Genomic DNA, 10422 nt, shown 5'->3' with positions numbered 1-10422 from the left:
TTGAATTTTGACTGAGTGAGTTCTTCTTTGTATTTTGAAATGACCCGTGACTTCAGTTGCAATGCATTTTTGCTTCTTCTAATAAAGTGACTTTCAAATCTGGTCTTTTATTATGATTCTCATTAGTTTTTCTCAGAAAAACACTTCAAAGCCTTGCCTCCCACCAGTCCTGCTCTACTCAACCATTTATTAATTCATTCATTGTGTTCTAGACAAATGAGGTAGATGTCTTCTCTTGCTCCAGAATCATTGCAGTCTTTACACTCAGTGCTAATTTTTACATGAGTCCAGCCTTTCAGATTATAGGGCCATCGACCAGTAGGTTCTTACCTGTTCTGTGGCTACTATGACACATGATGAGTGGTCATGTGAAGGCGGCATATCACTTCCTCTGACTTTGGACTCTGCCGACTCAGCTAAGGAAATTCTGGTTTAGTTTTCTAACACATTCTCGTGTTTACTCCTAAGCATTATTTTCATCATCACTAGTCCCAGTGTGTGACATTTAGGTCACCTTTCCAGTACTGCTAAGACTGTGGGCATGAAGAGATTTGTGACAAGGATCCTCACACCATGTATTGATCTTATCTTTTGGTCAAAATGTAGAATGACCCATTTTCTTGCCTCTCTACCATTATGTTAGTGATCAAGTGCACTTCTGGGTTAATTTTAAAGACATTATTTTAATTTTTAAGTAAGCATGTCTATGTGTGTGTGTGTATGTGCATGTGTGTGTGTACACATATACGTGAGAACGGTACCCCCACAGGTCAGAAGAAGGCATCGGATTCCCTGAAGCTGTCATTATAGGCAGTTATAAGCCACCTGACATGGGTGCTGGGAAACAAATTGGGGTCATCTGAAAGAGCAGTGCACACTTTTAATCAACGACCCACCCCTTCCCCTTCTGGTCTCATTTTAAATACACTTTCCCACTTATGGGGAATTTATCTTTGAGCAGCTGAATTGGAAGGCATGTTGAGAATCCATTTTCCACATTCCAAATGAAGTCTTCTTATTACTCCTTGCCTTCCTTCACAGTCTGGGATTGACTGAGGCCATGGAGGCCAACTTACCTTTTTACCTCTCTGAGCATCATGTTCTTGTGGGACTTACTAGAGCCCCAACCAAAGCTCTAATTCCAGTATTTTTCTTAGCCAACAAAACTTAACAATAGACAGCCTAAATAGAATATCTTAAAATTTATGTACTGATGACAAGTTATTAGGTACTATGTTCCCCAGAATGGGTTATTTATTAGTATTAGAAATATGGGGACTGGAGGAATAGCCCAGTAAATGAAATGTTTGCTGCGGACGACGTATGAGGACCAGGATTCAGAACCTTAGCACCCACATAAAAAGCCAGGTGTGGGTGTGTATCTATAATGTTAATGATGAGGAGACAGACATTGAAGGATCCCAAGACTTCCCTGGCCAACTAGCCAAGCTCACTCTGAGCCCATAGACTGTGAATAGTTCATACTGAAAGTTGGGCCCAGTAAGAACTCCTTCTCTACGTCATGCTTAATTCATTGTCTATGCTACATTGGTTATCTGTATTTTCTAGTAACCAGAGGCCATACTTGTCTTTGAAAGATCTTTTGAAATCCTAAATGCCCTTAAAGATCCAGCCTAGGTCCTGCCATCCCTAAGTCTCATTTTCTCCTTTGTTTACATATATATATATATATATATATATATATATATATATATATATATATATATATATATCCTGCATTGCATAGTGTAAACAGCCCTGTTCTTGAATTGTTATCATTTGAGCAATTCTACTGCAGTGGAAAGCTACTCCGGTATAATCCATTCAATAAAACAAAACTGTCATTTACTTGATTATCATAGACACCGCATATCAACATTGTACATGTTAGCAGGACTTCCTGTGAAATGTAGATGCATGCACTGAATGTCAGTCATATCTCCCTGCCTATCTGTTCTTTTACATTTCTCTTTTATTTTTTCTATATCAGGGATTTGATTTGGTCTTTATGAATGCTAGGCAAAGATCTACCTATGAGCTATAGTTCTAGCTTTTCTATTTTTTGCTCCTACCTATCCATCCAAAGCCTTGCTAAGTCCCTAAAAGCCTCTTTTAACTTCTTCCTGTCCCTCTCCCCTCCCTCGTGTTTAGTGACTACTCTCCTGTCCCATGTAGCTGTAAGGTTGATTAATGAGTTTTCATAAGAGTGAGGACTTACAACATTTATTCTTCTGTCTGGCTTGCTTCAGCAAATATAATTGTCTCTGATTCTGTCCATGTTGCAAATGGCAAAACGTCATTCCTCTTTTATGGCTGTGTATCATACCAGCACTAGACATTTACCACATTAAAAATACCATGAATCCCCTAAAGGATGGTGAGATTGATCCCACATTTTGGTTGTTGCAAGAAGTATTGCAATAAGCATTCGAATGAAAGTATCTTTTTGGTGTGAAGATAAGATTTCATTTCTTTAGAATATTCAATATCAGAATTATTAGATAATATGGTAGGTTTCTTTCTGTTTCTTTGAACAGTCTTTCTACTGTTTTCCACAATGATTTTCCTGATTTACATCCCCTCTCATAGGTTTAAGTGTCCTCTATTCTAGCATCTCTTATCTCTGACCTTCCTACCAGTACCATTCTGTTTGGGATGAGAGGATATCTTGTTTTGTTTTGACTTCAAGCACAAGTGAGATAAAGTGGTTTTCCATGTTTGCTTGTCTGTATGTCTTCTTTTGAGCAGCGTATCTGTTCTTTAGCCCACTGTTAATTGTCAGTGTTTTGGAGTTTGCCTTCCAAGTCCTTCTACTCTCTGGATGTTCACCCAGTGTCTATTCAGGCCCTTGACATGTTTCCTCTAAATTGCTTGTGCTAGATTGCTATATTCCTATTTAATGTTTATGTTTTTGATGATTTTTTTGCATTATGAGAAAAAGGGATCTAGCTTGATTTTTCTGTATCTTAATATTCAAATTTCCCAGCACTATTTATCAAACGGATTGTCTTTTCACCAGTGTATGCTTTTGACATCTTAAAACCAGGCATTCTAGCAGATTACCAACAGAGTCAAAAATAGAGGTTGGAGCCAAGGATCATGTACTTTCTCTTGTTACCTGATACTTTTCTCTATATATGTATACTATGCATTTTAGCCAGAACAATCATGAGATGAAATAGTCTCAAATGTTTAAGTCAAGACCTTTATTGAAATGTTAAAGATTTTAGTCTTATCCACCTGAAGATGAGCTCTGCTTGAGTACATGTTTCCATCTCTGAGAAAAACCTGGGGCATTGACATTCTGCAGTATCTCTGGGTATAAGCTCCATGAATATTATCATACAGTGCTATCTACTACAATGAACATGCAGAATGTAATTCTATATTCATCCAAATTTCATAAAACTTACAGTTATTTAAAATACTTTGCTGTATTTTAGTTGCAAATTCTCATACTTTTGAATTCTCATGTCCCAGATTTGGTACACAGATATTTCAATGGGGATAGCTACTTTCACAAATACTCTGTCCTGGATTTTATTTAGTTCATCTCTGAAATTACAGCCATAAGAAGTGATCAGGTGATAACTCTGTGCATTCAGCCCTCCCATCCTCTTTGTGCCAGCTTCCTGTGACATCACCATGGTGCTCATGGATGTCCTGGTAGGTGTTCTCAAGAGCATCACCTATGCAGAGAAGAGAGGCAAATGCCGGGTCCTCATCAGGCTGTGTTCTAAAGTCATTATTCGGTTTTTAACTGTGATGATGAAGCATGGTTTCACTGGTGAATTTGAGATCACCGATGATCACAGAGCTGGGAAAATCATTGTGAACCTCACAGGCAGATTGATCTAGTGTGGAGTGATCAGCCCTAGGTTTGATGTGCATCTCTAAGAGCTAGAAAAATGGCAGAACAATCTGCTCCCATCAAGTCAGTTTGGTTTCTTTATACTGACAACCTCAGCTGGCATCATGGGCCATGAAGAAGCAAGATGACAACATATAGGAGGGAAAACCCTGGGATTTTTTTCCTAGAGATGTAAAGCATAAATAAAAAGCCTCCATGGACTGTGGAAAAAAAAGAAGTGAAAAAGCTAACTGTTCTAGCATGGAAACACGAATCCTTATTTGTGATAATGGGATTTGACTTGCCTTCTTCCCTTCACTTTTAATAATATCATAAATGCTGATGCATCTGAATGTAATTAGCATGGACAGTCTTAAGAAATGCTTTACTGTACCAGAAAATGTGGGTTAGAATTTAAGTTATTGTTTTTTCCAGACGCTGACTTTGGGGCCAGGCCAAATGGATTTCTGGTTCTTAGACTCTGATAATCAATGTGACTGTGGGTGTGTGTTGCCAGATTAAATGTACAAGTGGATTTTTCTCTTCTTAGTGACAATAACTTTTTCTTCTATGGTGTCAACTAGAATGAAAGAATTATTTTTTGGAGATGGGTAGAAGGCAACAACTACAAGTCAACAAGTGAAAACATTTGTTTCCCCTTAACTTTTCCCTTCCTCGGCCTCATTCCTTCTGTGGAAGTGGAGATAAAGGGAATTCATTTCTCTTACATGTAGATAATGGAAAGCTGAGACTTATGACCAGTGGCTCATTTCCTCCTCATGAATTATTCATGTAAAGTAGAAAGGCACGAGATAGATAATATGAAGATTAGTTTCCAAAGAAATAATAAAAGATTTGCTGGACTCTTAACAAATGTACAGTAATCAAATTGCATTTGACTCAGATTGAGTCATAGTTGTCCAGACATAAGAAACCCGTGAACAGTATCTTTTACCTCAGAGTAGTTGATTAGGGCAGGACCTCAGATGGCAGACCCAGGTGTGGGATCTTCAGTAACTTAGGAAACTTCTGAGAGGAGCAGGTGACAGTCATTGGCTTCTTCCTCTGGCTTACAAGCTCCTTTGTGAGGAGTGGGCCTTTTTTCTCTCTCTAGTTTGCTGGCTTAGGTAAGAGATGTGGCTGATGTGTTTAGATTGGAAGTTAAATCTTGAATTATAGAATCTACTTCTTGGAGAACTTCAATTTCAAGCAACTGTGCATTTTGAGTAAATTGTTAATTTCTGGAGATTTTAGAGTGATTAAGTGGACTCCCATTGACTTTTAGATTCTATTTAACATAGCACTAGCATTATCTTGAAGTTATTATTACTGGCATCTGCGTTTTTGGATGTGTTTAATTTTATTTATAAAAACAATGACTCCATTGTATGTCGTTTTTGTATAGGCTCTTTTGCTTTTTTAGACTTCGGGAACTTTCAAAAACTGTTTATACATATACACATTAGGTCACACGGTTTTTTCCTTGAAAATTGGAAATGAAAGACGGGAGAAAAGAGACAAAAAGAGAGAAAAGTAGGAGTGCAAAAAATAAGAGATAAATAAGAGAAACCAAACAAAAGCTAGGTAGATATAAGCAGTAGTACATACCTCAAAGTTAAGTGAAATAAAAATGTATGCATGTTTAGAGTTCATAATTACACTTTGAGTTTTAACTTATTGAATAATCTTGTCTATTATGTTTATGAGATAGGCATATAATAGCATTATAAGTATTATTGATCTATCTATCTATCTATCTATCTATATATATATATATATCACATACACACACAGTGCTAATGTGTGGTTAGATAATCAGAAATAATGCTAGCTCAGCTAGGGCTAAGTGCAAATTTGGAACTTTGGAAACTGAGAACACACCCTCTATAGACATACGAGGTCTAGGTGCAGAGCTTCAGAAATCTGGGAGATGCAGAGGGATCTGAAATGTCCTTCTCTGTCTGGGACAGATCAGCAACATGGGGAGTGTTACCTGTAAGGTGCTTAGTTCCACACATTGCTTAGGTGGCCATGGCAGGAGCTATCATAGTAGGCCTTGTATTTTATTGACCATTTGAGTTTAGGTAGGATTGCTTGTACGAGCACGGGATGGTGATTATTTACAAGGTTATTGGTAATGTACCAGTGACTACACCACTGAAGAAAACTATAACTACTCCCCTGGCAATCGTTAACTGTCAGTAGTTCTTCAGAGAATGGTGAGCTCTCATGAACCTCTACCAGATCCACGAGGGAAGGCTGATAGGTCCACTTCTCTGCAGGTATCCAGAGCTGCTATGTGTTCTTGGGTAAAATTGCCGTATCTAGAAGATAGCACTTCCTAGCACTTCTGCCTGGTTTCTAGAGCTTACATTCTTCCTGTCCCATCTTCTAAATGTTCCTTGGGCACTGGAAGGGGTGATGAAAGTGTTCTGTCATAGATTCCTGTTTGGGGTTAGCCCTCACCAAGCTCACAGCTTCCCACATCCCCTTTCTAATCCTCACTGAAACCTTTCCATCCTAGTATTCTTTCCTCTTTTTGAATCTCCCCCTTTAAGGTCTTCTACCTTATGCCCCAGTTTTTTGCTTCCTGGACTCTTTAGGCACTCCAACTCAAATATAGAAATCTAAGAGCTCATATATTAGAGAAAAATACAGCATTTGTCTTTCTAGGTCTGGGTTATCTGGCTTAGTCTAATATTTTTTCCAGTTCTGTAAATTTCCTGAAATTCTCATTTCATTTTTCTTCAGTGATGAATAAATTCCATTATATATTATCTTAAGTCCATATTAAGTAACTAACTCAATAATTAATTATCATAATGAATTCCATTAATTATAAAATTAATATACATTAATTAATATACATTATATTTTTTTACTAGTTGCCTATAATTTGATGGACATCTGTTTTGATTCTACTTCCCAGTTACTGTGGTTAAAGTCAACATAGACATGGATGTGCAAGTACTTCTCTTGGAGGGTATAAAGTTCTCTGGGATTGCACATAGGAGTGTTATAACATGGTCATTGGTAGTTCTAGTTTTAGCTTTATGAGAAACCTCCACACTGATTTCTCTGGTGGCTGGACAAGTTTATTATATTCTCACCAACAATGCAGAAGGGTTCCTTTTCCCCATATCCTCATGAGGCTGCCTGCCTTCCTGCCTGTCTCATGTAAACAGCCCATTTGTTGGCTTCAGGGTACAGGATATAAGTATCTGACGGCCTCATCCCAGCCTCCCGTATTGAAAGCAGTGTAATATCCCATAGGTTATTATGGGATATTATTATATTCCATAGGTTATAGGTTACAGTCTCTCTGAGTGTCCCAGTTCATATCAACCATGCCCTGGGTTTCTTCTTTCTTCCCACTCTATTCTTTAGGGTTTTGCTGACTCTCCCATGGTTGCAAGATGACTCTCATGGCAAGCAGCACATTATTTGCCTTTAACACACTAAAAGATAAAGATGAAGTCACATCCTTTTTGTTTTCATCCAGGAAGTGAAGCCCTGACCATGCCCTCTATCATCTAGGCAGCACTAGTTACAGGGGTACCTTGTGCTGCAGGAGAGAATGTGAGTTCATACATTTCACACCTTACTATTTCTTTTTGAGGTTTATCATGAGGTTAGAATAAGTCTTAGGTAGACCAAACTTCTAGTGGTCAGTATTCCTTGTTGCAAACAAGAGATTCTCAATGTTTAATTTCCACAGAAATATTGGGAAGAGATGGTCATGTCTTTAGACTCACTAAATTTCTTCATTATGAAATCAAATTATATGGTTGGGAGGAGTACCAGATACACTGAAGACACCTTTCAGTAGAACTATCACAGCACTTGCTGTTGGTGGTTGGCAGAAGTCATTAATGGTTGTTATATATGGAGGCAGCATCTTTATTGTATTACTACCATGACACTGCCTGTCAAGAGCTATTCCTGCTAATAGCCTTTCACCACACTTTTATCTGCAGTCAGATCAGTGTTGTACCTGATTAATGAGACCTAGATGCGCCTACATTTGCAATTGCAAAGGGGCCTGGGAAGTAAGTCTGGGAAATAATCCAGGTTATTCAGAGAGCAGAGCTCAAGGTAAGAATTCAAGACCCTTTGCCTTGAAAGATAGAAATGGAAGGATGAAGATGAGGTTGAGTAGAGGTGATATAGAAATAGTAACCATGCTGACATCTCCTGTATTTCTTTGAGTGAGTTATTAAAGTCCTTCTTGATGTCCTCTACCATCATCATGAGATATGCTTTTAAATTCAGGTCTAGCTTTTCGGGTGTGTTGGGGTGACTTGGACTGGGCGAGGTGGGAGTGCTGGGTTCTGGTGATGGTGAGTGGTCTTGGTTTCTGTTAGTAAGATTCTTACATTACCTTTCGCCATCTGGTAATCTCTGGAGTTAGTTGATATAGTTGTCTCTGGTTAGAGATTGTTCCTCTCGTGATTCTGTTAGCCTCTATTAGCAGACCTGGGAGACTAGCTCTCTCCTTTGAGTTTCAGTGGTCAGAGCACTCTCTGCAGGTAAGCTCTCCTCTTACAGGGAAGGTGCACAGATATCTGGCATTCGGACCTCCCTCCTGGCCAAAGATGAAGGCCCAAAACAGGACCTGTCCCAGAAGCTGTGTTGCTTTGGCCTGTCCCAGAAGCTGTTCGCTTCTTTATTCCACACTCTCACCTGTGCCGAATACTCTCATCGGAGTCCCGGAACCAAGATATTTGCCGCCGATGCTCTGGCAAAGCGCTCCCGGGCCTCCATGCTGACATCTCATATCTGCTCAGGCTCCTACTGTAATAATAGCTTAGGACAGATATCCATGGACACATTATACTTCAGAGGGATCAAAATGAGAAGTGGATTCAAGGTAATCCTGAGAAAGAGAAGAAAAGGATAGTTTTTTTCTGAAATTTATTTCCATACTCATATGTTCCTTGTAAAAGTCAGCATCACCAAGGCCAGTTCCATCAGGCTTTCAAATTGTATAAGCCAGGTCACTGGAGAGCATCCCAGAAGCCAAACCCCATGCTTCACACAGGGACAGTTAAGCTAGATGTGGAAGGGAAAGAGCAACTTAGTGTGAATGCCCTTGGGATGTGGACCACATGGTCTTGCACTCCTTTTTTATCTCCAGGCTATTTCTCTATTCAAGATGGAATACATAGTAGTGGGGATGTTGTGCATATGCAAAGAAGATGAAATCTCTCCATGGTGTCAGCAATAACACTGGTTAGAAAGAAGCAGGAGGGAGGATTCAAGCAGGCCCAAGAGGGTTTTATATATAGTAAGGCTTGGGGGTTTCTAGCTAAAGAGAAGAAAAAGCTGTTTCACAGTTTAGAAAGCTATCATGTGTAGGGGGAGTGTATCCAAAAGATGTGAGACAGAATACTTCTCTATCCACCATCTCTTTTGATCCCACAGTTAAAGTGTGACTCCCTTCAGGCTCTGACAAGTTTCTTCAATCTTATTGTCTCCAAAGTAATCACAAATTAAAAGTCACTAGGCAAGGTCTGCTTCAGTTTTAACACCACTGTGTACTCAAGAATGGATATGATGCCCAGAAGGGTACAGAACTGGATGAATGTTGAATGGATGGATGAGTTAATACAGATAGCAAAGTATAAGGAAGGCAGTGATAGAGAGGTTACTCTATGGAATAAATAAATAAGCAATCTTTATCCCCTGAGAAGAATTCCATAAATAAATAATGTCTCTGCACTGTGTCTTGGCATGCTTGGTTTGAGCGTCCACAAAAAACAAAAACAAAAACAAACAACCCCCCCCCCCCAAAAAAAAGAACCAAAAGTAGTTTCACACTTAAACACACACACACACACATCTACACACATAAACTAACATACATATATGCACATACAGGTACATACATACAGACACACACATGCATACACATACTAAAACACACATATATTTACACACACACACACGGGAGGTAGGGGAGAAGTTGTAGATTTCTGATGAACTCATTTTCTTGACTGAGAAGTCAATGAAATGTTATATTGAAGGGAATAAAGCCTTAATTTCTTTTAGGTCAGTACTTCTCTTGAGAGACATTTTTCTTCGGTGCCCTGGGAAACTGAACTTTCTCAATGGGATTAGTGGCATTTGCTGTTTCAAATCGAAACAGGATCTCCTGGCCTACACTAACTTTACAATCGGCACCATCTACTCTGTGGTCACTGCTGAAGTATTAGAGCTAACCTAAGGAGGCAGGAAGTGACATTAAGCTTTGTTCTGTTCTATTCTGGCCTAGAGATGGAGTCTGAGATAAAGAAAAGACTGCAACTTTCCTGTAACACAACTTTCCTGTAACACAATTCTTGCCTGTAGGGGCAAGGCTTTCACCGAAAAGCCAAAAGGGATTTTTATGGTCAACCAAGTTGCATATTTCCCTTGTCCTTCATGTTTCAAATGGCTATAGATACAACCAGTTTCCCCTTAGCTATATTCTTGCAAGTGAGGGAGAGCAGGACAGAGAGAAGGAGGGTATCTTAGAAACCTTAATTCCATTTACAGAAATACCACAGCAGTCTGCACGTATATCACATAAT

General features: G+C 39.1%; 1 pseudogene; it reads left to right on the top strand.

Moving 5' to 3' along the window:
* The first annotated feature begins 3645 nt into the window (after positions 1 to 3645).
* Positions 3646 to 4038, top strand: Gm46317 (annotated as a pseudogene).
* The last annotated feature ends 6384 nt before the right edge of the window (positions 4039 to 10422 follow it).

Source organism: Mus musculus, chromosome 12 (genome assembly GCF_000001635.26).
Source record: "Mus musculus strain C57BL/6J chromosome 12, GRCm38.p6 C57BL/6J".
Taxonomy (NCBI): Eukaryota; Metazoa; Chordata; class Mammalia; order Rodentia; family Muridae; genus Mus; species Mus musculus.
The sequence above is the reverse complement of the archived record's forward strand: the minus strand, read 5'-3'. Positions and strand labels throughout refer to the sequence as shown.